The sequence below is a fragment of the Schistocerca nitens genome, chromosome 3 (genome assembly GCF_023898315.1).
Source record: "Schistocerca nitens isolate TAMUIC-IGC-003100 chromosome 3, iqSchNite1.1, whole genome shotgun sequence".
Classification (NCBI taxonomy): Eukaryota; Metazoa; Arthropoda; class Insecta; order Orthoptera; family Acrididae; genus Schistocerca; species Schistocerca nitens.
The window spans coordinates 646089394-646112810 of NC_064616.1; the positions used below are offsets into that span (position 1 = coordinate 646089394).

Here is a 23417-nt window from a genome sequence, read left to right on the forward strand (position 1 = left end):
AAGAAGCATCTTCCATAATGATTTATTACCAAGGCTAGTCGCCAAAGTGGTGTCCATTTGAAAGACTTGCACCAGACTCGTGAGTAGAATAAAATGCAAAGAATTTTTTTACTTAAAATGTTTTCGCCAAACTAGTCTGTTAACCGTTCTTTTTTTCTCACTATCGCACGGAGAATGGTCTGTCTATTTATTGCGAATAGCAACAAGTTTAACCATGACCTTCCGCTTTGTAAAGATAGAGCTCCCACAATGTCGCGGTGTATTGGTCGCGATAGGCCTCGAAACTCAATTGTTGGCAGTATTGGTACCACCTCAAATATTTGGCGGGCCGGATACCGGGGATGTCCGGCCAGCTAACGCGGGCCGGTTTCGGACCGCGGGCCGTAGTTTGGAGACCCCTGGTCTAGACGACTATTCCGAGAATTGAAAACCACACCTTCTGAAAGCCATTTCCGCGTTTGAAGTAGTGACAACGCTATTCAACGTTAGCAGTTCTCTAGAAAATTGAAGCAGGTATTAGGTGACGTTTTCACATTCAAAGCTACATTTACATCCACTCAGTGTATGTATGTTACATCATTTACTTTGTTAAGGTGACCACATTTCAGATGCAGATAGTACATTTTATACGAAACACTTTTGTCACTCACAGGTAGAAAGTATGCCTTCTGCATGGGCCTCTTCGAAATGTAGCACGAAAATTCCGTTTCTCGCCTGCAGCGGCACTTAAATGCTTTGTACAGACAAATGCAATGAACTGTCATTATCCAAAGAGGCTTTCAATACATTTCATAGGAAGTTGAATCTGCGTCGTTGAATATGAGCCGTTTGAATTGTTCCGTGAAATTAAGTTAGGTTAATTTTGAGATTAGCGTAGTCAATATGGCTCCACTAAGCAATGTGCGTGCATCAGGCGAAAGGAATGAATTTCCGAACGGGAGAGGGAGGGAGGGAGAAATTCTTTCGAAAGCACGCTAATTGTTGTTGAGGACAATAGGCAAAACCACTACTCTCGTTCGGAATTCAGTCTGGCCGCTCAAACCCGACACTTCGCTTGGAGCCACACTGACTGCGCTATTCTCAAACGTAAGCGAACTTAATCCACACACAACGATTCAGAAACGATCGATTTCTAATGACGCCGATCCAACTTCCAACCAAAGCCTTTTCTCACGGAAAAAAATGTCTCCAAAACTTAGTCCAAGCCCAGGCCTGCAACACCACTCCATCACTCGCCCATAAATTTTAAGTACACAAAAGACAACTGCTAAACGATGATCGCTAACGCATGCAATATAGCAATAGTGAAACACGAACAACAAACCGAGTTCCATGCGGCGCTCAATGTCACCGGAGCTAAGCACCATCATTGTGCTAGCTATACTGCTGCCAACACTTCGTAACTGACGAGTTATTCCTTCAGCTGAATTTATGCCGTTCTTTTTTTTCAACTAGCATCCGCATTGCTCAACGGTTCCTGACCACCGCCACTACAGGTGATCTGCCTGGTTTAGGTGGTTGATCCTTTCGCGTTTGTATTTCACAATCACTTCATCAGCGGTCGAGTTGGGTAGCTGCAGAATGGTCGAAATGTCCCTGAAGAGTGTGTTACTCAGGTGACATTCAGCATTCGAAGTCACTGAACCTTCCTGACCCACACATCCTGCCGTCACTGCTTCTCTACTGACAACACAATACTCCCTGCCTCCTTTTACAGAGGCGGGCCCGCCTGTCTTAATATGTGGTGATCAGTCCCGCATTACAGAAGGATGTCCGAATATTTTTGATGGGATAGTACAGATATCTAGCTAAATGTCCAGACAAATTCAGTCTCATACGGAGGATTACAGAAAGTCGCTCTTTCCGCCAACCACTCGCGAATGGAACTAAAAATGAGTGGAAAACAACAATACTCTAAGTAACCTCCACCACACATCGTAAGCTTACTTGCAGAATTTAGATGCAGATAATGAAAAGATTTTGTAACACGAACCGCGTGGTGCTGCAGAGGCGGCTTTTCCTTGTCAACCCTGTTTTGGAGGGTTGTCTTTCCTCGATGTCTCTTAGTACTCGTTTATAAAGCTTTAATTAAGCAAACTTTTTGCTGCTTTGGTCGCATTAGCAGCTCTATGAGTAGCCCCTGCTAGCCCAGCCCTACATGACTGGATAAATGTAATACAAGCAAGCTGTAGCATGTGCCGTTTAGTCTGAATAGGCATGTGTCAGCATTTACGATGTTCGAGGACCGCGCACTACCCACGCCCTAGGCTTTATCACAGTGCATGTACCTAACTTACACTTCCTGTAGTTTCCCTGAATCAGTTCAGGTGAATGGTAGAGTAGTTATTTCAACGCGATTATGTCAGATTTCCTTTCTCCCCTTGTCCCACTGAGCTAGTGACCCACGTATAATGATCGGAGCGTTAAAGAAACCATTCTGTGGTTATGACTCCGATAATCTGGAAATTAGGAACGTGCTATTTGATGGCACCATCCATCCACTAGTCGAATCCCTAGCAAGCGCAAGATTATATGTTTATTACGCCCAGGTCACCCGTCAGCCAAAATACTCATTACCAGTTACAGCAATTTATTTCCATTTCTTTCTATCTTCAGATGTCGTTAACCTACTAACAATTTCGACATGATATGAGCATATAAATATTCAGGTTATGCAGTCTGAACGTCGTGAAGCGGGATAGAAGTGTACATGGTACATAGCAAAAGAAGCCATTTAATTCTGTTTAACAATACCACTACTTAAAAGAAGGCTTATGATCAGACTAGATAACAATAAATCGTTGCGAGCATATGGTCTGTGTTACAGCCACAATGTAAACTAAGTATTGCTTCATCAAATGCTTTTCGATTGAATTGTCTGTAGAAGGGTGGATTATTGAACGCAGAATAATTTTTTTGGTGTTTACAGTCAGTCATATTTCTGGCCATGGCACACAAGAATCCTGGATATTACTCCTGCCGCTTTCGCAAAAATATATTCGAGACTAGAGGATCGTTAAATGACTCAGTGGGCTACATGGCAGAAATTTGGCAGTTCAGATATATTTTCTGTGCTTCTCATACTATACAGATACTTTTAGAGCATTCCTCCCAACTTGGTTCTTAAGATTAAAGCTCTTAAATTCCGTAGAAATAAAACTGGCTTTAATGAAGTGTCAGATCTTCATATTAGACCACTATTACACTTCACTACATCTGCAGTAAGTTACAGTACAGTGTGTGGCGGAGTTCACTGCGAAACAATCTCTCCCCTCTCTCCTAACCCCCACCCCCTTCCACCGACTTCGTATTCCATTTGTCCATTATAGGCAGGAAGAATACCTGTAGATACCCATATGAATAAACAGGAATTTCTCCCATTACGCTGTTTTAGTTTTTATCCGAAATACCTGTTGCAAGAAGTTACAAGTTGAAATTATAAGAATGTGAGCTCTCGCAATTTTGTAATTAAGGTACAGGATGGTTATAATTAACTTTTAGCTACTAGAGAGGGCCCCCATGAAAACGAGCGATCGCAGACAATCAGACTCTTGTGGAAGCATTTGTAAGGACATGCGGAAAAGAAATAAGGAATAAACAAATCATTGAAACATTTTAATTTCCACAGGAGAGGGTAAAGTGTGTTAACTGCGTACCATGTCTACGTTCCAGGTTACAAACTTTGTTCACTGTGACGACCATCTGCATACATAACAGCCTGGAATAGCACTAGAGACACCATTTCACAATTGTCCGCGGCACTTTCCGAAACGTGGACCATGGAATATTCAGCTGTCGTGACAACTCGTGCAATGCTTGGATATCGCACATTACCTCAAGCATCCTCAGCCATGCCACAGTAACTACTTCCAAAATTCGTGTTGCAACTGGCCGTCTGTCTCTCCTAGAGGCAATTCCCAGATCGACAGTTAATTCGAACTTCCTAATCGTCTTCTTCAATCCCGGTGCGGAAAGACAACCCCTCCGTATTCCTGCGACTATAATGGACACTGGTGCTTTTGTTTCAACCCTTCATCACATTACCAATACCTACTCCTAACGGCAAGTCGTGACACTAACGCCGCTAACAAAGCAAATCCTACAGCGCACAGTCCGAACATCATTCCTGTAAAGTCGGGTAGCCATGCCGTAGTGTTCCGTCTACGCTGGCCGAAGTAGCGAAAGTTTAGCTTTAGCCACCCAGTATGTTGAAGGGTTTAAACAACTGCGACAATTTTTCTAAGGTAATTTATTTTCACTTTACCAGTTTCATAATGGTTTGCCCATCTTCAGAGGTGGTCAGGTTGAGCTGGACTGTGACATTTTGGTTTCGAGCTGTCAAAGTAAAAAATGCTTCCTGGTGTGTTATTGATTCCACAGAACTGTCAACATTCCATCTCCGTCGAAGTACCACTCTGCCCAACACTTAAAAAAGGGCCCCCAGAACACCGTAAAATTCTCAAGAACTGGTCCAACGTGCGTTTTGTAAGCTACCTGACTGGCCCTTTAGTTACATTTCCTTAGCGTTCTTCGAATAAATCTGGTTCTGTCTTCTTATAGAGTACTTACAAAGGCAGTAAAGGCATTAGTACATTGCATTCTTTTTTGTAATCAGAAACAAGCACGGATGACCTAGTTTATAAAAAGCGGCCGCTGTTTGATGCTGCGTGTCCGTTTCCCGCCCAAATGACATGACTCAACCGTCTTCAGCGGCAACACAGCGGTGACTCGCGCAGCGCCCACGATTTTGCATACATTATGGACGTGATGTAAGGCGGCATTCGGCGCGAAGATCGAGCTCCAAGGCTGCGACCGCCAACTGAAAACAGCAACGGCAGCTGAATGGCCGGAAATAGACGGGAATGTGAAGCACCGCAGCAGCCGCCAACCGCGGCACCAGCGCGCTGCACAACCCACAGCTGGCCGAGCTCCGCGAATTGTTTCTACATTTCCTTTCATTGTTGTCCTAAGTGCTTGCACGTGAAAGAGTTTAGGGTGAACGTACATCGCTGCCAGTGCGTCTGGTAATGAACTTCCCGAGAGGCTAAGCGATTACGCATCCAGGTTGGTATTACGTCGTTAGCAGTAGATACCGTAGGCAGTTTGCAACCACCCTTCATTATTGTGTGTGTTCAAGATACGTATTATGTATTCGTAATTTGTTTTCGTCTTATGAGTATGTATCAAGAGGTTCATAAAATAATGGCTTTCATGATTTCCTAATCTTATAATCCACTCATAAATAAGCAAATCTGTTATTTCTAATAGAACGATGTTGCTTTTATGCTGAAGAGTCGAAATGACGCAATGAAACTCTAGCGTAACTCTAGCTAGAAGACACACCGACGACTTGCAGAATCTGGACAACTGTCAATCGAAGCCAATATCACTGATTAATTAAAATATACACTACTGGCTATTAAATTGCTACACCAAGAAGAAATGCAGATGATAAATGTGTATTCATTGGACAAATATATTATAATAGAACTGACATATGATTACATTTTCACGGAATTTGGGTGCATAGATCCTGAGAAATCAGTACCCAGAACAACCACCTCTGGCCGTAATAACGGCCTTGATACGCCTGGGCATTGAGTCGAACAGAGCTTGGATGGCGTGTACAGGTACAGCTCCCCATGCAGCTTCAACACAATACCACAGTTCATCAAGAGTAGTGCCTGCCGTATTGTGACGAGCCAGTTGCTCGGCCACCATTGACCAGACGTTTTCAATTGGTGAGAGATCTGGAGAATGTGCTGGCCAGGGTAGCAGTCGAACATTTTCTGTATCCAGAAAGGGCCATACAGGACCTGCAACATGCGGTCGTGCATTATCCTGCTGAAATGTAGGGTTTCGTAGGGATCGAATGAAGGGTAGAGCCACGGGTCGTAACACATCTGAAATGTAACGTCCACTGTTCAAAGTGCCGTCAATGCGAACAAGAGGTGACCGAGACGTGTAACCAATGGCACCCCATACCATCACGCCGGGTGATACGCCAGTATGGCGATGACGAATACACGCTTCCAATGTGCGTTCACCGCGATGTCGCCAAACACGGATGCGACCATCATGATGCTGTAGACAGAACCTGGATTCATCCGAAAAATGACGTTCTACCATTCATGCACTCAGGTTCGTCGTTGAGTACATCATCGCAGGCGCTCCTGTGTGATGCAGCGTCAAGGGTAACCGCAGCCATGGTCTCCGAGTTGATAGTCCATGCTGCTGCAAACGTCGTCGAACTGTTCGTGCAGATGGTTGTTCTCTTGCAAACGTCCCCATCTGTTGAGTCAGGGATCGAGACGTGGCTGCACGATACGTTACAGCCATGCGGATAAGATGCCTGTCATCTCGACTGTTAGTGATACGAGGCCGTTGGGATCCAGCACGGCGTTCCGTATTACCCTCCTGAACCCACCGAGTCCATATTCTGCTAACAGTCATTGGATCTCGACCAACGCGAGCAGCAATGAAGCGATACGATAAACCGCAATTGCGATAGGCTACAATCCGACCTTTATCAAAGTCGGAAACGTGATGGTACGCATTTCCCCTCCTTACACGAGGCATCACAACAACGTTTCACGAGGCAGCGCCGGTCAACTGCTGTTTGTGTATGAAAAATCGGTTGGAAACTTTCCTCATGTCAGCACGTTGTAGGTGTCGCCACCGGCGCCAACCTTGTGTGAATGTTCAGAAAAGCTGATCATTTGCATATCACAGCATCTTCTTCCTATCAGTTAAATTTCGCGTCTATAACACGTCATCTTCGTGGTGTAGCAATTTTAATGGCCAGTAGTGTATTTTTAGTTAAAAGATTCACTACCTCTCGCTGTACCGGGTGGGATCGGAAAGATGGTTCTCTATTTGCTGTGCTTCTTCACACGTCGAAGATGACGGAAGTGTAGAAAGAAAATACTTCTGTTAGTTTCAGTCTCAGTAGTTCGTTATTAAGAATACCCTGGGTTACAGAATTCCCTACAAACTGCATCGGAATTGGCGATTCACATTAGTCTCAATTGTTAAACTTATTTTTCGTCAGAGTTTTTGAATCGATGACGATATCTGGGTAACGGGTATAGTCATCTAGTTACTTTTTGTTCCGATTTCAGTGGAGTCCCGTATCCCAGCATGTTCTTAGTAACGAGCAGCTGGTACTGAAACATACCAAAAATATTTTCTTTCTACAAACCATCAGGAAGTGGAGCTGAGAACAACTCAGGTCAACAACTTATGAAAAAGCGCATCCTTGGTATAAAAAGCGTGTAATTTCTTCACTTATGACACGAAGTTCCACATGTTAACCCTATGCAAGATACTCTCCTCTTTGCCAAAATCTAGGTCTGTATCTTAAACCGTTCATGATAGACGAGGGATTTTAAAGCTATAATGAAATAGTCTTATCGTTGGCACTCGCGATCGGGACTTTGTGTACGACATTTTCTCGAGACTGTGGATAGCTACCATCTCAAGACTAACGAAAAACTCAATGTTAGCTACATTTCATACACAGCAATGTCTAATGTGATATGCACCAGACGCTCTATCATAGCGACCCCTATTTTTCACTGTAAACTTTCGAATATCGCATAGTGTTTCACTTAAATGCGAAATATCACAACTATGCCGAGTAACAAAACGGGCGCCTCACCATGAAGTTCATATATAAAGCTACACTTAACGCAGAAATAAAAATTTTTAACCGAATAGTTCCTGTAAAATCGTGTGATAAAGACTCCAGAGCTAACGGAGCGTGCCCATAATTGCGCTGCTGCTTCTTGAAACCAACGTTCGCAGCGTTCACCCGTACGCACTGACAACACCGTGAGACAATACGCAGACTACCGGCTTGCATTGTGTTGCTACACTTGGGTCTGATGTTCTGTGCCGGCACCTCTGGCACATAACGGGAACTGCCTAATCTCCAACATCTCGCGAGAAAGATGCTGATACTAACCTCATTCACCATGAAGATTTAACCGAACACGTAGATAAGCATAGTTTCCTTATTTTTTTTATTTCAGCTTATCCTATCAAAAACTGTTTTGTTCATATCGAAGCCGGCATATTGCAGCCTGAAACTGAGTGTAAATATTGCACAGCTTCACGAACGAGTTCATTTCAGAAAGCAAGGTACACATTATTATGGCAGACCAAGTCACTTTTACTGAATGCTACACTACACTGCAAAGTGACACATGAATGACCCTGTTTTTCAACTCCGTCATCAAGTCTCTGTAAACAATCGTCGGAGCGCTCTACCAATCACATCCATCCTCTATGTCAGAAAGCTGCTCTTGTGTTACAGACCATTCTGGAACCGCTGTGTCGACGTCCTCATCGTTGGACAATATCTTTCCCCCTGACATTCTTCCTCGATTGCCTAGAAATTGTCGTCTATGTCTATGACATTCGTTCCTGATCAGCATCAACCCCCGTCTGTGCGGCCTCGGTCAAATTGTTGGCACAATTTCACTTCGGCTGTACGCGACACTGAATTTGGTCCATATTAATACAGAATTACACGGAGAATGGGTGTGCAGTTTAAACGTTTTGCCCACAAACGTCTTACTGTTCCCCTTACTCCAACTTTGGAGTAAGTTTCCAGTTGCCGCGCCATTTCAGTCGCACAGTGATGTACCTGTTACCCGCACCGCAGCAAAACTGCGTGTGTTGGAGATCCGCAACATGGACTCTCTTCCGACAATGCGCCACTCTGTGTGCAATGGTCTTCGAGTGGGACGACATGTGTAACTTACTTTCTGAAATCACTCCGTACTTTCTACAACAACGCGCAGGGTAAAATGATCTAGTCTGATGGTTCGAAGCTCGAAATAACAGGAATCATGTTAGATTATAGCTGGGTTTTAATTCTTCAAAACTTGCCGTAGTCGATCACCAAATAATTGTTGGTTATAACATAATCTTTCTTCGGCATCCACACCATCTGATCGTCAAAGCCAAGGATAGCAACGAAGACCAGGCACTTTCGTGCCATTGTTTGGACAAATCGTTACGAAACGCAGACTCCTTACTACGGAATTTTCCTCTCAAGATTTCATTTTCAGAGCCTAAGAGTAAAACAGCTATTACTCCTTAAATGAAAACAGCTCAGTCTCCTGACTGTAGTCCATTTCAACATTAAGCGCACTTTGTTTAACTTAAAGATGGTCCAAAAGTCAACTCCCCAATAAAAACTAAAAAGGCGCCACGCGTAATAATCGTTGGCGTATAAATAATAGGTAAAGTTCGTGGGGAACTCATTGGAACAAGTTTCAACTTTTATGCTCCTGCGTCTTCTAAATTTATGCTCCTGCACCTTCTAAACTGCGCTTAGGTCATGCAGGATGGACACTTTAGTGACGGGTTAGGCGAAGGGCTGTATCACGACTCAACATCTACACTACGTGATCAAAAGTATCCGGACACTTCCAAAAACGTACGATTTTCATATAAGGTGCGTTGTGCTGCCACGTACTGCCATGTACTCCATATCAGCGACCTCAGTAGTCATTAGACATCGTGAGAGAGCAGAATGGAGCGCTCCGCGAAACTCGCGGACTTCGAACGTGGCCAAGTGATTGGGTGTCACTTGTGTTATACCTCTGTACGAGAGATCTACACACTTCTAAACATCCCCAGATCCACTGCTTCCGATGTGATAGTGAAGTGGAAACGTAAAGGGACACGTACAGCACAAAAGCGTACAGGTCGACTTCGTCTGTTGACTGAGAGACATAGCCGATAGTTGAAGAGGGTCGTAATGTGTAATAGGCAGACATCTGTACAGATCATCACACAGGAATTCCAAACTGCATCAGGATCCACTGCAAGTACTGCGACAGTTAGGCGGGAGGTGAGAAAACGGATTTCGTGGTCGAGCTGCTGCTCATAAGCCACACATCACGCCGGTAAATGCCAAACGTCGCCTCGCTCGGTGTGAGGAGCGTAAACACTGGACAATTGAACAGTGGAAAAATGTTGTGTGGAGTGACGAAGCACGGTACACAATGTGGCGATCCGATGGCAGGGTGTGGGTATGGCGAATGCCCGGTGAACGTCATATGCCAGCGTGTGTAGTGCCAACAGTAAAATTCGGAGGCGGTGGTGTAATGGTGTGGTCGTGTTTTTTTCATGGCGGGGCTTGCATCCCTTTTTGTTTTCCGTGGCACTATCACGACACAGGCCTACATTGATGTTTGAAGCACCCTCTTGCTTCCCTCTGTTGAAGAGCAATTCGGGGATGGAGATTATATCTTCACCGATCGACATCGATACCTCTCTTCAGTGCAGCACTCTGTGTAGAATGGGCTGCCATTCCCCAAGAAAACTTCCAGCACCTGATTGAACGTTTGCCTGCGAGAGTGGAAGCTGTCATCAAGGCTAAAGGTGGGCCAATACAGTATTGAATTCCAGCATTACCGATGGAGGGCGCAATGAACTTTTGAGTCATTTTCAGCCAGGTATCCGGATACTTTTGATCACATAGTGTATTTTGCATCTGAGTTGTGACTCATCCATTCGTGCACTTTGGCTTGTAAAGTCCAAATCTACCTTCAAAAATGTTCTAGCACATAAGATTAGAGTTTTTAGCGTTATTGTTTCTTAGTTATTTCCCGTATTTCACTGTTTTTTGTCATTTTGTTTAGGTGTCTATTTTTTAAATTTTTTGCGCAAGAATGCTAAGAGATCTACACGTTGTCACTATAATGCTATATGGCATGTGTGACGAGATTATCAACTTTACTCACATGATGGCAAGATGGGCCCTAGTGCGAAAGTGATTATGATATAGCGCATGTTTGAACACGCATGGTGCAGTCCTTACACTTACCTCGAAACAGTAAATTACGAATTATTGTTACCTAAGTGAATTTCTTGTGAGAGAAAATGGAACAGTGTGTCATTTAAAACTTACACTAACAAGGGAACCTCCCCATCGCACCCCCCTCAGATTTAGTTATAAGTTGGCATAGTGGATAGGCCTTGAAAAACAGAACACAGATCAGTCGAGAAAACAGGAAGAAGTTGTGTGGAACTATGAAAAAAATAAGCAAAATATACAAAGTGAGTAGTCCATGTGCAAGATAGCCATCATCAAGGAGAGTATGTGCCAAGGAGCGCCGTGGTCCTGTGGTTAGCGTGTGTGGCTGCGGAACGAGAGGTCCTTGGATCAAGTCCTTCCTCTAGTGAAAAGTTTACTTTTTTTTTTATCTTCGCAAAGTTATGATCTGTCCATTCGTTCATTGACGTCTCTATTCACTGTAATAAGTTTAGTGTCTGTGTTTTGCGACCGCATCGCAAAACCGTGCGATTAGTAGGCGAAAGGACGTGCCTCTCCAATGGGAACTGAAAACATATGATCGCAAGGTCATAGGTCAACCGGTTCCTCCACAAGAAAACACGTCTGATATATTCTATACGACACTGGTGACGGCATGTGCGTCACATGACAGGAATATGTTGTCGACCCACCTAACTTGTACACTTGGCGAATGGGTAAAAAGATTCTTCTACCTTACCCGATTTAGGTTTACTTGTGGATGTGATAATCACTCGATAAAAGTGATGAAAACATAACGGACGGACAGATAATAATTGTCTGAAAATGAAAAATTAAAATTTCCACTCTATTGAAGACTTGAACCAAGGACCTCTCACTCCGCAGCCGCTTACGCTAACCACGGGACCACGACACTCCTTATCTCACATTCTCCTTAATGTTGCATATCTTGCACATGGACTTCTCAGTTTGTATATTTTGCTTATTTTTTTCATAGTTCCACACAACTTCTTCCTGTTTTCTCGATTGGTGTGTGTTCCGTTTTTCAAGGCCTATCCACTGTGCCATCTTATAACTAAATCTGAGGGGGGTTGCGATGGGGAGGTTCCCTTGTAAGTAAAAATAGCAACTGGCAAACGGCATCATTGTCTAAACCACCCCGACAGCTATTGTTATGTAGGAAATTCATCCCAAAATCTGGAAGAAAACCAATCACTGATTTAGTTAATGAGGCATATAAACTGTATTTTGATAGCCATATTGGTGATCAAGATAAAAATTTTGCGCCTCGTACTGCCTGCATAACCTGTACTACCACTTAAACCAAATGGCTGATAGAAAAACGCCGGGTCATGCTATTCTTCCTTCCGGTGGTATGGCGTGAACCTTAATACTATTTGTCAGACTTACTTCTGTCTCGAAAATATTGGAGGGAATTCAAGCAAAACTAGATATAAAATAAAGTATCCAAATGTATCTTCACTGTAGATGCCTACATCCCGCGAAGGTTTGCCTCTTCCTATCTGTAACTTGCAATCCATAAGTTTACAGAGTGGGTTCACGAAATACTTTTTTTTTGTGCCAGTGGGACAGCGGTGACGTCAAGAACAACAATACAGATTCCTACATTGAGTGAAGCAAAGCTGAAAGAAGGTATATTTGTTGGACCACAAATAAAAAAATTTATGCAAGATCCAACTTTTGATACCAAACTCATAAACATCGAATTAGCTGCTTGTTCCTCTTTCAGACCTACTATGATGATTATGATGGTGGTTGGTTTGTGGGGCGCTCAACTGCGCCGTCATCAGCGCCTGTACAAAGTCCCAATTTTTTCACAGTCCAATCTATTCACTGTCACGAATGATGATGAAATGATGAGTACATTACAAACACCCAGTACCCGGACAGAGAAAAATCCCCAATCCGGCCGGGAATCGAACCCGGGACCCCATGACCCAGAGGCAGCGACGCTAGCCACTAGACCACGAGCTGCGGACTCAAAACTACTGTGAAGGGCTTTTTGTACAACAGAGGAGGAGATTATGTTCTATGTTCCCGTTGTGAATGATCTGTTAAACAGCTACCAGAACATCAAATGTAGAATATGTATTAAAATTCACTTTTTACATTTTATAAGCGATGGGCGGGGTGAACATTTTCACCAGCACATCCATACGATGGAATACCGCAATCGCGATCACTGGAACCCTTCGATGATGGACGACTATTGCTGAGGTCTTATCAGAGAGTGATGAAACAGAGCATCGTTGTCACTTTTTTGAATACCAAATGAAATTAAAGATGAAAATATATTGTGAATTAATTTAGGCTTTCTATTGGTGCTATGTGCGTATACACATATTAAACACTACTGAGTTCTAAAGTTCTGAATATGTATTTGTTGTAAGTTTTAATTCGGTCGATGTTCGCCAGTACTGTTTTTGGTTCTGCTGCCTTCGAAGTGTAACTTGATAGAGGAAAACTTATTCTATCAGTGAACTCAGCAACCCAAAAGGAAATAAATCCTACAAACCAAATGCAGAAACAAGTTTCAATTTGTTAACTAGTGAATTATCAGCAAATAGCCGCTGCAGACTAATAAATACGAGGCACGCGCTCTTACCGTTCTCAGCTTGGCAACTCTTACGGCTGCATAGTTTACACCAAGGACATGGCCTTCTGCGTGTATATCATACAACCTTCACCCAAACAATGCCACTTGCGTGAAATGTGGTGTCACCAGTTGTCAATGAACAGGTTTGTTATATCTTTACCATATTTTTCCTTGTTTAAGCGTTCACCCGAGACGAAAATTTCAGTCCCGTGTATCGTCAGATAATTGTGAGGTAGACTAATACGGGTGTGAACCTGTACGTCGACAACACAGAGTACAGGCTAAGTTTTCTCGCCTCTCAGGTATCTCTTGCAAGCGTTATTGTAGGATTGGTGCTCTATAACACACTACTGACAACAATCAAACGCTCGTTATCATTCCTTTTGTAAACTCACGCTCGACATTTGAAATTCATTACAGGTAGCTGCTAAGACAATGTATGGAGTGTGTTTGGAAATATGTTAACGTAGCAGGAAACTCAGCTGTTTACAGATCACACGCGAGAGTGTGACGGTAAGATGAGCCCCACCGAAACTTTAGAAACTAGTTGCCAGAACGAAGTTGTGCTCTGATCCCTGTTTACATATAGTGTACTGGTGATATATAACAGATTTCTGCCATACCTTAGTTTTTTTGAACCGCTATCGACTTTCTATTAACATTGCGCAATCCCGCGCAGCGCCCCCCTTCCCCGCCCCCCTTACACACACACACACACACACACACACACACACACACACACACACACACACACACACGGAGAGAGGGGGGGGGGAGGGGGAGGGAGGGAGGGAGGGAGAGTTGCCGCAACTGTAGTCTATGCCTGTCCAACAGAATAATTTTGCGGCGACGACTTCAAAAATTACCAGCGATAACTGTAACGTAAGCACCTTGGTGCACACAAAACGTAGGATCAATGGCCGAGTTTCTGGTGAACAAGAAAAGCTGCCAGCACTACTTTCAGAGAACAGAAATACCTCGCGCTGGCCACAGGAGACCGACGAATTTCTGCTGCCAACATCGAAAATTAACTTCTTCCTACTCGTCATCGAGTTTTCCGTTTGATAGGCATGGTTATAGCAATTTTACGAGCTTCTAATGTCACCATGGTAACTGTGACGAAACTGCCCTCTAATTTCCTTTAACCACCACCGGCACTGTACTAGCAGTTAATACGTCAACTCCAAACTAAGACATCCTTTATACATTCCTAAGTCACCGTTACTTAAGTAATGTGAGTGATATAACCTATTTTGTGAAAAATTTATCCTGCACAAGCCAAGAAAGAAAATATTTCCACGTGAAGAAGGAAACAAAATCTTCGCTGACAAACAAAGAAATTTTTTTTTCCAAAATTTGTAAATTTGTTCAATTTTATTTCAGCAAGACCTTTCCATAACGAGATCAGTCTTGAGGTTTTCAGTAATAGCACTATGGTAAGTTCACGGACTTCCCCGAAATCACACGAATACTCCCGATGAGCTGCTCGTACACCTTACGGCGCAACGCTCTACCTTGCGATACCGGAGCGGATTCAATTAGGATTTATTGTTCTACTATGCCGGCCAGCGTAACTGTTTCAAGTAGCTATCTACACTCGTTTAGGGAAACTTTATGTTGATCCCACTCTCCGCCTCAGAAAAGTCACTCAAACAGTTGTAATATGATAAACCGCAAAACAAAAGTTAACACGATTTACAAGCAGGTGACACACACGAATCCCTCCCCTACTTGACTATAGAGAAAGGAAGACATCCGACCACAGAGTTAAAAATACAAAACAGAGTTGCCGAATCATGAAAAAAGCGAACCCATACGACAGCATAAATGGTAGGAAATAGACTACCGACCCAGATGAAATACCTCAAATATTCTTTTAAGAGTACGTTTTCATATAGAGCGCTGTAGGTCCAGTTCTTGCCGTGATATATACCGGTCCTTGAACGCTCTAGCAACATTCCTGTACTATCTGAATCCTAGAACATATCCTGTCATTGCCGAGAAACAATTACGTTCAGAGACGTACCCGAGGTAGTGCTCGGCAACTGAAGGTAGAACTAGGAGTACGGAAGTGTACTCAAAGTACCAGCCAGCCAATCGCCTGCAGAAAGAAAAGCCAGTAGGTGGACTTTCTTCCGAAGTTATAACACCAACCGAAGACTTTTTATACTTCTATTGACTGTTATTCGCTTGATGTCTTTGGTCCTTCGTTCCGCGGAGCAATATGCTGTATTCAACACTACTGCAGTTAATTACGCTTGCGTCTGCCACTGGTAGTATTTAGCAGACACTAGACAGTGTTCGGAACTTTAGGCTGCCTACTAACGCTCGGTGTTAGTGACTAAACCAGATAAGATTCCTTATTTATTTATAGTATTCTTCAGTGTAGTTCAGCCAATTCAGTCAAAGCAATAATGCCATTCTTTACCTTCGAAACTTAAGAAACAAGAAATGCATATGTTCACGTGCAGGACCACCAAGAATCGCTGTAAATTTTGCTGCCACCAAAAACACGTTTCAAATCTCCTGAAGATGCCAGAATGTTTATGATTCAAATTTTCGGAAAGTACGAGGGGAAAATGCTTTTATACAGACACGACACACGAAGTTTGCCTTTAAAAAAACACACAAATCGTGAAGTTATTTTGAAGAATGTGTGCCGAGAGTTCCCCCACAACCCGCCATTCCCATAAAAAATATGCTCCACAGGACCGTAAATCTTAGGCAATTTGCTTTCTGAAAGTTCACATTTATTTTTGTATTCTGTTTAATGGGAAGTCAGTTTTCATAAGCGGCTGAGTTTACATGTTCGTTTGCGGCCCAAAAACTTTATGCGTTTATTCGAAAAGTAGGCCCGAGTGAGCAGCTACGTATCACATCAATTGCTCGGCAGGTTTACAGCTTTAATACTCATTACTTAAAGTGCTAGATGGAAGAAAAGACAGGATATGCATAAATTTTTCGTACTCTCGGATACAGACCGGTAGTCTATAATACCGCAGGTTTAATATCCTATTTTAAGGTACGTATGTCCTTCAGGCGCTGCGACACACTAGACTGCACAGGAGGAAGCTCTGAATTTAGAAACAGATGGCGCCAGCCGTTAAACCCAAGCTCCTACGACTTTATCTTAAGACTACTAATCTCTATTACAGCTATTGCAGACAAATCAGCTTCACTCAATTTGCAATGAAGAAACGGTTAATGAATATTTTACGAGGCACACTTCTGTTGGAGACAGCACAATATTACATGCTCGGCTCTGGGAACAACTGTATGAACACCTAACCAACGAAGCCAAGCTAAACGCAATAAAGTAACCACTTTACTGTACAACACATACTACGTGCTTGTACACAGACGTGCCAAAGAAACTGGTATAGGCATGCGCATTCAAATACAGAGATAAGTCAACAGGAAGAATGCGGCGCTGCTGTCGGCAAACGCCTACATAAGATAAAGTGTCTAGCGCAGTTGTTAGATCGGTTACTGCTACTACAATGACTGGTTACCAACATTTTGAGTTTGAACGTGGTGTTATAGACGGCGCACGAACAATGGGACACAGCATCTCCGACGTAGCGATGATCTAGGAAATTTCCCGTACGACCATTTCACGAGTGTACCGCGAATATCAGGAATCCGGTAAAACAATTTCAGACGTCACTGCGGCCGGAAGATCCTGTAAGAACAGAACCAACGACGACTGAAGAGAATCGTTCAACGTGAAAGTGCAACCCTTCGGCAAATTGCTGGAGGTTTCAATGCTGGGTCATCAACAAGTGCCAGCGCGCAAACCATTCAACGAAACATCAGCGTTATGGGCTTTCGGAGCCGAAGGCCCACTCGTGCATCCTTGCTGACTGCACGTCACAGAGCTTTGCGACTCGCCTGGGCCCGTGAACTTAGACATTGGACTGTAGATAACTGCAAAACATGTTGCCTGGTCGGACGAGTCGTTTAAAGTTGTATCGATCGGATCTACGTGTACGGATAGGGAGACAACCTAATGAATCCATGGACCCTACATGTCAGCAGAGGACTGTTCAAACTGGTGGAGGCTCTGAAATGGTGTGGGGCGTGTGCATCTGGAGTGATATGAGACCACTGATACGCCTCCATACGACTGACGGGTGACACTTATGTAAGCATCCTGTGTGATCACCAGCATTCATTCATGTGCATTGTGCTTTCTGACGGACTTGGGCAATTCCATCAGTACAATTCGACACACTATACGTCCAGAATTGCTACAAAGTGGCTTCAGGAACACTCTTCTGAGTTTTAACACTTCCGCTGGACACCAAACACCCCAGATATGAACATTATTGAGCATATCCGGGATGCCTTGCAACGTGCTGTTCAGAAGAGATCTCCCAGTCGTACTCTTACGGTTTTGTGGACAGCCCTGAAGGATTCATGGTGTCAGTTCCCTAAAGCACTACTTCAGACATCAGTCGCGTCCATGCCACGTCGTGTTGCGGTACTTCTGCGTTTTCGCGGGGGCCCTACATGATACTTGGCACGTGTACCAGGTTCTTTGGCTCTTCAGTGTATGGACCCGAAAGGAATAAAAACATTTTGTTTCTCGCATTAAGACTACACTTTACCTTAAAAGCTACGGCTTATACGGTTCGGCCACAATGGCAGATAATGTAACACAGAATCAGTTACTACCATAATACAGACTTAAAAAGTATGGCTAATATTTTTCCAAACTTACGTGACGATGCTGCACGCACTGAAGCTGCACCTGCAAAGGAAAAGAAAGATTAGTATTCGCTCTTCTCTGTAGTACTGGCTTTACTTTTATGTGTATATTAGGCTGTTTTATCTATCAACATTTTCCTGTGAAATATGTACAAAGTCATGATCTCTGCATAAGTCATACACCGTCCGTCCAAGAAGTTCTAAGACTTATTTATTCCTGGCATATAAAAGGATGTCAGCGCGTTATCTACTGTGGCAGCTTGAACTAACAACTGTAAACAACAGACGTGCATTCGACCAATTAGTTGTGGGCAGGCAGTGTTAAATAGTGGACTTGCGGCCGTGATGTGTCAACGTTATCACAAATCTCAATGAAACAACATCTCTAAAATAAGTGTTGGAGAGATCCTCCAACAAGTTTTTAAGAAGATAAAAGCGTTGGCAAAGTCTGTCCTGCACTCCTAGACTCCCGAACAACAAAAAACACCTATGCGTGGACGCCTGCTGATACTTGATTGAAATGCAAAACGCGGACCTTTTCTGTGAAAAATAATCAGTGGAAACGATACACAGTATTATCGATGCGAACCTACCACAAAACGATGAAGTGCGAAAATTCAGATGAAGGGTCAACGATTTGACGATTTAGTCGATATTAAGCCACTGTGTCGCGCAAGTTTAATAACACCCCAAAGGACTTTTCTGACAGATTCGCATGACTATATGAACGTTCCGTTTGCTGTTGCTTTAGGGCGCAAAACAGCTGAGGTAAGTAGCCGTGTCATAATTTAAAATGGTCAATTAACGAATGAATTTGAAGTCTATAATACTCAGAGCCTAATCGACTGGAGAAGAGGGATAGCTAAGGACGATTATTTCCCTTTTGAGGAGGTTGCTCAAATGGTTGAAAATAATTTCCTTCTCCAGATTACTACGACGAATAAAAAGCAAAACGCCATCTTCAGCTCTTTTGGTATATGCTAAAGTATCTGATTATTCATATGGCAAACTACATTAAAATGTAAAAGATTATAAAATCGGCATTGGGTCAGAAAATGGTGCTCTGTCAATGGTTGGTTGCAGTAAGCACAGAATGATGCGGGATCTCCATTTCAATGACTGCGACTGAAACGGCAGTGCCCAATATGCAGCCTAGCTGAAATTATCTCCTCGTGACGAGAGGAAATCGTCCAAGCCATTGGGAGGTGTTTAATTTCCCGGAGTTTGTTCCCATATACAGAAGACCAGTGTTAATGCCAGAGTGACAATGTATGAACGTCCCGTGCGTTGCACTCAAGTGGGGAAGACTAAGTAAAGTACCTGAAGCACTAAAACCACCATCTTAACGTTCGTCTATGTTTCATTAATCCAGTCTCGATACTTTGATGGGATGTGTGTGACAACGGTGAGCTTCTAGAGCAAGGCGTAAACCGCTATCCGGAATGTTTAGAACCTCACATATCAAAAGGATACATTCATTTAAATCCCCACTCACTTCCGCTGCAGAGCTCGCTAATATATCTTGCGATGGAAGGTGATAATTTACGTCCGCACTCTACGTGTCTGTCCCCACTACTCATGACGAGAAACCTCTAAACATTGCAGTGAAGTGGCCTTATTGTGTAGCTGAAATAAAATACAGATACCAACATCCGTAGCTTTGTCTGCGAACTGCTGAATGAATGAATGACAGAGGACTTAATTGTACTACGAGGCGTGTTTTTTAAGTAAGTACCGTTTTTAAATTTAAGAAAGACGTGCTAAGATATCTCAATTTTATTTTTACATGAAGGCCTGTACCTTAATCTACGCACTGACACCATTACAGTCTGATTCTTTCTTGTTTACGTTGTGTACTGAGTGTTTAAGATGCCTCCGATAATCTTGAGTCCCGCCGACTGAAGTACCGGCTGTTATAAGATTTCTTAGTGCTAAAGGCCTAAAAGCGATCGATATTCATCGTGAGATCTTTGCAGTTTACGGAGAAAACATTATGAGTGATGGAATGGTAAGGAAGTGGGTGACAGCATTTAAAGATGGCCGCACGAATTGCATGATGAACAACGGAGTGGGCGTCCTTCGGTCGTTAATGAAAATTTGGTGCAGGAAATGGACAATTAGATGAGAGAAAACAGACTCTTTATGATTTCCTCCTTGCGGGATGACTTTCCTGATGTTTCTCGTAGTGTTTTGTACGGCATTGTGACAGAGCACTTGAATTACCGGAAATTGTGCGCACGTTGGGCACCGAAAATGGTGACGGATGTGCACAAAACCAAACGTTTAGACAGTGCATTGACTTTCCTTGAGCGGTACCACAACGACGGTGATGATTTCTTAAGCCAAATTGTTACGGGCGATGAAACATGGGTGGCCTACGTCACACCAGAATCAAAGCAACAGTCCATTGAAGTTGAGGAAGGGCATCGTTTTGCTGCAAGACAATGCCCGGCCGCATATGGCGAATCAGACCAAAGATATCATCACATCTTTTCGATGGGAAACTATATCATCCTTCGTACAGCCCCGATCTTGCGCCCAGTGACTACCATCTGTTCCTGCATTGGAAGAAACACCTGGGCGGTCAGCGTCTTCAAGACGATGACGAAGTCAAAACAGTGGTGATGCAGTGGTTAACAAGTCAGGCGGCAGACTTCTATGAGGAGGGTATTCAAAAACTGGTACAACGTTATGACAAGTGCTTCAATATTGACGGAAATTATGTAGAAAAGTAGATTAAGGTACAGGCTTTCACGTAAAAATAAAATTGAGATATCTTAGCACTTTTTTTTTTTATTTCAAAACAGTACTTAAAAAAAACACGCCTAGTATAACAGCCGGCAAATGAATTAACGGTAACATTACTGTGGACCCTGAATGGATTAATTCGCAGGGTATGAGACCATGAGGTCATCAGACCTTTTACTGTAAACTTGATGATGATGATGCGATGGATTATTATTGTTTTGTGGGTTGCTCAATTTCGTAGTTATCAGCGCCCGTACAAATTCCCAAACTTTGCTCAGCCCAATCTCGCCGCTTTCATGAATGAGGATGAAATGATGAGGACAAACACTGTAAGCTGGAATGACATAAATACGGGACGTAAAACGCACTCTGTGTCAGTACATCAGAGCTAGGAGTGCGGGGGCACAAAGAAGTTGCGCCGGCAATGAACTTCGCTGGAGTATCGTTGTCGAGAGTACGCTCCGAGTACTACCGTCTGAATAAAACTGCTGCCGCCAGAGTATCTTTCTGTGGTCAATAATCTGCAAATTATAATGGTCTACATCAGTATAAATACTCTGCAGGTCACCTTACGGTGCGTGACGCTGAACACTGTGTACCACTGTCATTGCTGTGTTTCCTCCTTTTCCTGTTCCAGTAGCGAGATGTAGGCAGGGAGAACGCCAAGTTCTAATCTCTCCAATTTTACCTTCGTGGTCTTTTCACGAGGTGGCTTGTGGACTGCTCACGTAGACAGCAGTATGGTGGTTGCTCTTCTGGGAACGCATGATCTCTAAATTGTAACATTAAACTACAAGGCGATGCAAAACGCCTCTGTGGTAACACATGCAACTACAGTTTGATGAATGTATCCGTGACGCTTTCGAGGTGTATAAATTAACCCGTAACTAAGCGTGCCGTTCTGTGTATTTTCTGTTTCCTCTATCGGAGGTATCTGGTAAGGGTCCGAGACTGAGGAGTACGACTTCAGTATCAGTCTATTGATATTTCTGTAAGCTACTTCCTTCGTGACATGACTACGCTCGCTGAGCAGTCTTAAGGAATCTTAGTTTAGAATCCACACTTCCTCAATCGTAAAATAGACCTTTTTCTATTAATAATTATTACACGTTTTTAGATTGAAGATCAGCAGCCACTTCCTACACAAAATGTCAATCCTTTGCAGATGTTCCTGCATTTCGCAACGATTTTCCGGCGTTGCGACTTTCCTGTGTACAATAGCATTATCAGCTAGCAACCTCGCGCAGCTTCTAATGTTACCACATCCCCGCTGCCTCTGATTGTAACAAGGCGTATTGAAAGAGATACTCAAAACTCAGTGTGTTCGGGCTAGAGGTATACAAAAACGTTCGTTCATATTTCAGTACCTATTACGGTTTATAACTATTTGTCCAGCGTTGTGCACAGGTGCTCAAACATTTTTATGCATGTTTGTAGCTCGACAGATATCTAAACGATACTTCGCTTCTCGCCACATTTTCATAACGATGGCAGGTATTATGGCCTCTGCTGCGGCGTAGGTCCGTTATGTCAACACTACAAGATCTCAGACCCTAGTCCTGTTCAAATGGTTCAAATGGCTCTGAGCACTATGCGACTTCTGAGGTCATCAGTCGCCTAGAACTTAGAACTAATTAAACCTAACTAACCTAAGGACATCACACACATCCATGCCCGAGGCAGGATTCGAACCTGCGACCGTAGCGGTCGCTCGGTTCCAGACCGTAGCGCCTAGAACCGCACGGCCACTCCGGCCGGCCCCTAGTCCTGTTGACAATGTCCTTGATAAGCCCCCGTGCACTGAAATCCAGCGGAGTCAGATCGAGAGACGGGAGTGGGCAAGCAATGGGACCCGTCCTTCCGACCCAACGCTAATTAACTTCTCTCGAAATTATGTTGTAACATCCCCATGATAGTGGAGTGGGGCACTATCCTGTTGGAAAGTGACGTTGGGAGGCATCTGTGGAACTAAATGATTCACCAACATGTCGAGATACAGGGTGACAATTATTGAACTGTATGACATTAAATCATTATAACTTCTGAATGGTTTGCGTTTGGACATTCAAACTACACCGTTGGCCGCGGGGCATGAAGGGAATTGGTACGCACATGTATGGTTTGGCTTAGTGACGAAGCCCACTTTCATTTGGATGGATTCGTCAATAAGCAAATGTGGCGCAATTGGAGGACAGAGTGTCCGCATTTTACGATCGAGATGTCTCTTCTTCACCCCATAAGGGTGACTGTGTTGTGTGCAATATCCAGTCACGGAATAATCGGTGCGATATTCCTTGATGGCACGGTGACTACCGAACGGTACATGAAGGTTTTGGAAGATGATTTCATCCCCATTATCCAAAGTGACCCTGATTTTGACAAGATGTGGTTCATGCAAGACGGACCTCTACCCCATCGAAGCAGGAGTACGTCTGATGTCCCGAAGGAGCACTTTGGGAACCACACGCTTGCTCTTGGGGTACCCAGAGGCCACTGACATGGGCCTCGACTGACCGCCATATTCTCCGGATCTGAACACATACGACTTCT

General features: G+C 43.6%; 1 protein-coding gene across 2 annotated transcripts in view; it reads right to left on the minus strand.

Moving 5' to 3' along the window:
* Positions 1–23417, minus strand: part of LOC126248601 (protein FAM214A) — a 234427-nt gene that overhangs the window by 121820 nt on the left and 89190 nt on the right. For both annotated transcript variants that reach the window (XM_049949737.1, XM_049949738.1), the window contains exon 2: positions 18133–18162. The gene's annotated coding sequence lies outside the window, so the exon portion shown is untranslated. The remainder of the gene's footprint in view (positions 1–18132; positions 18163–23417) is intronic.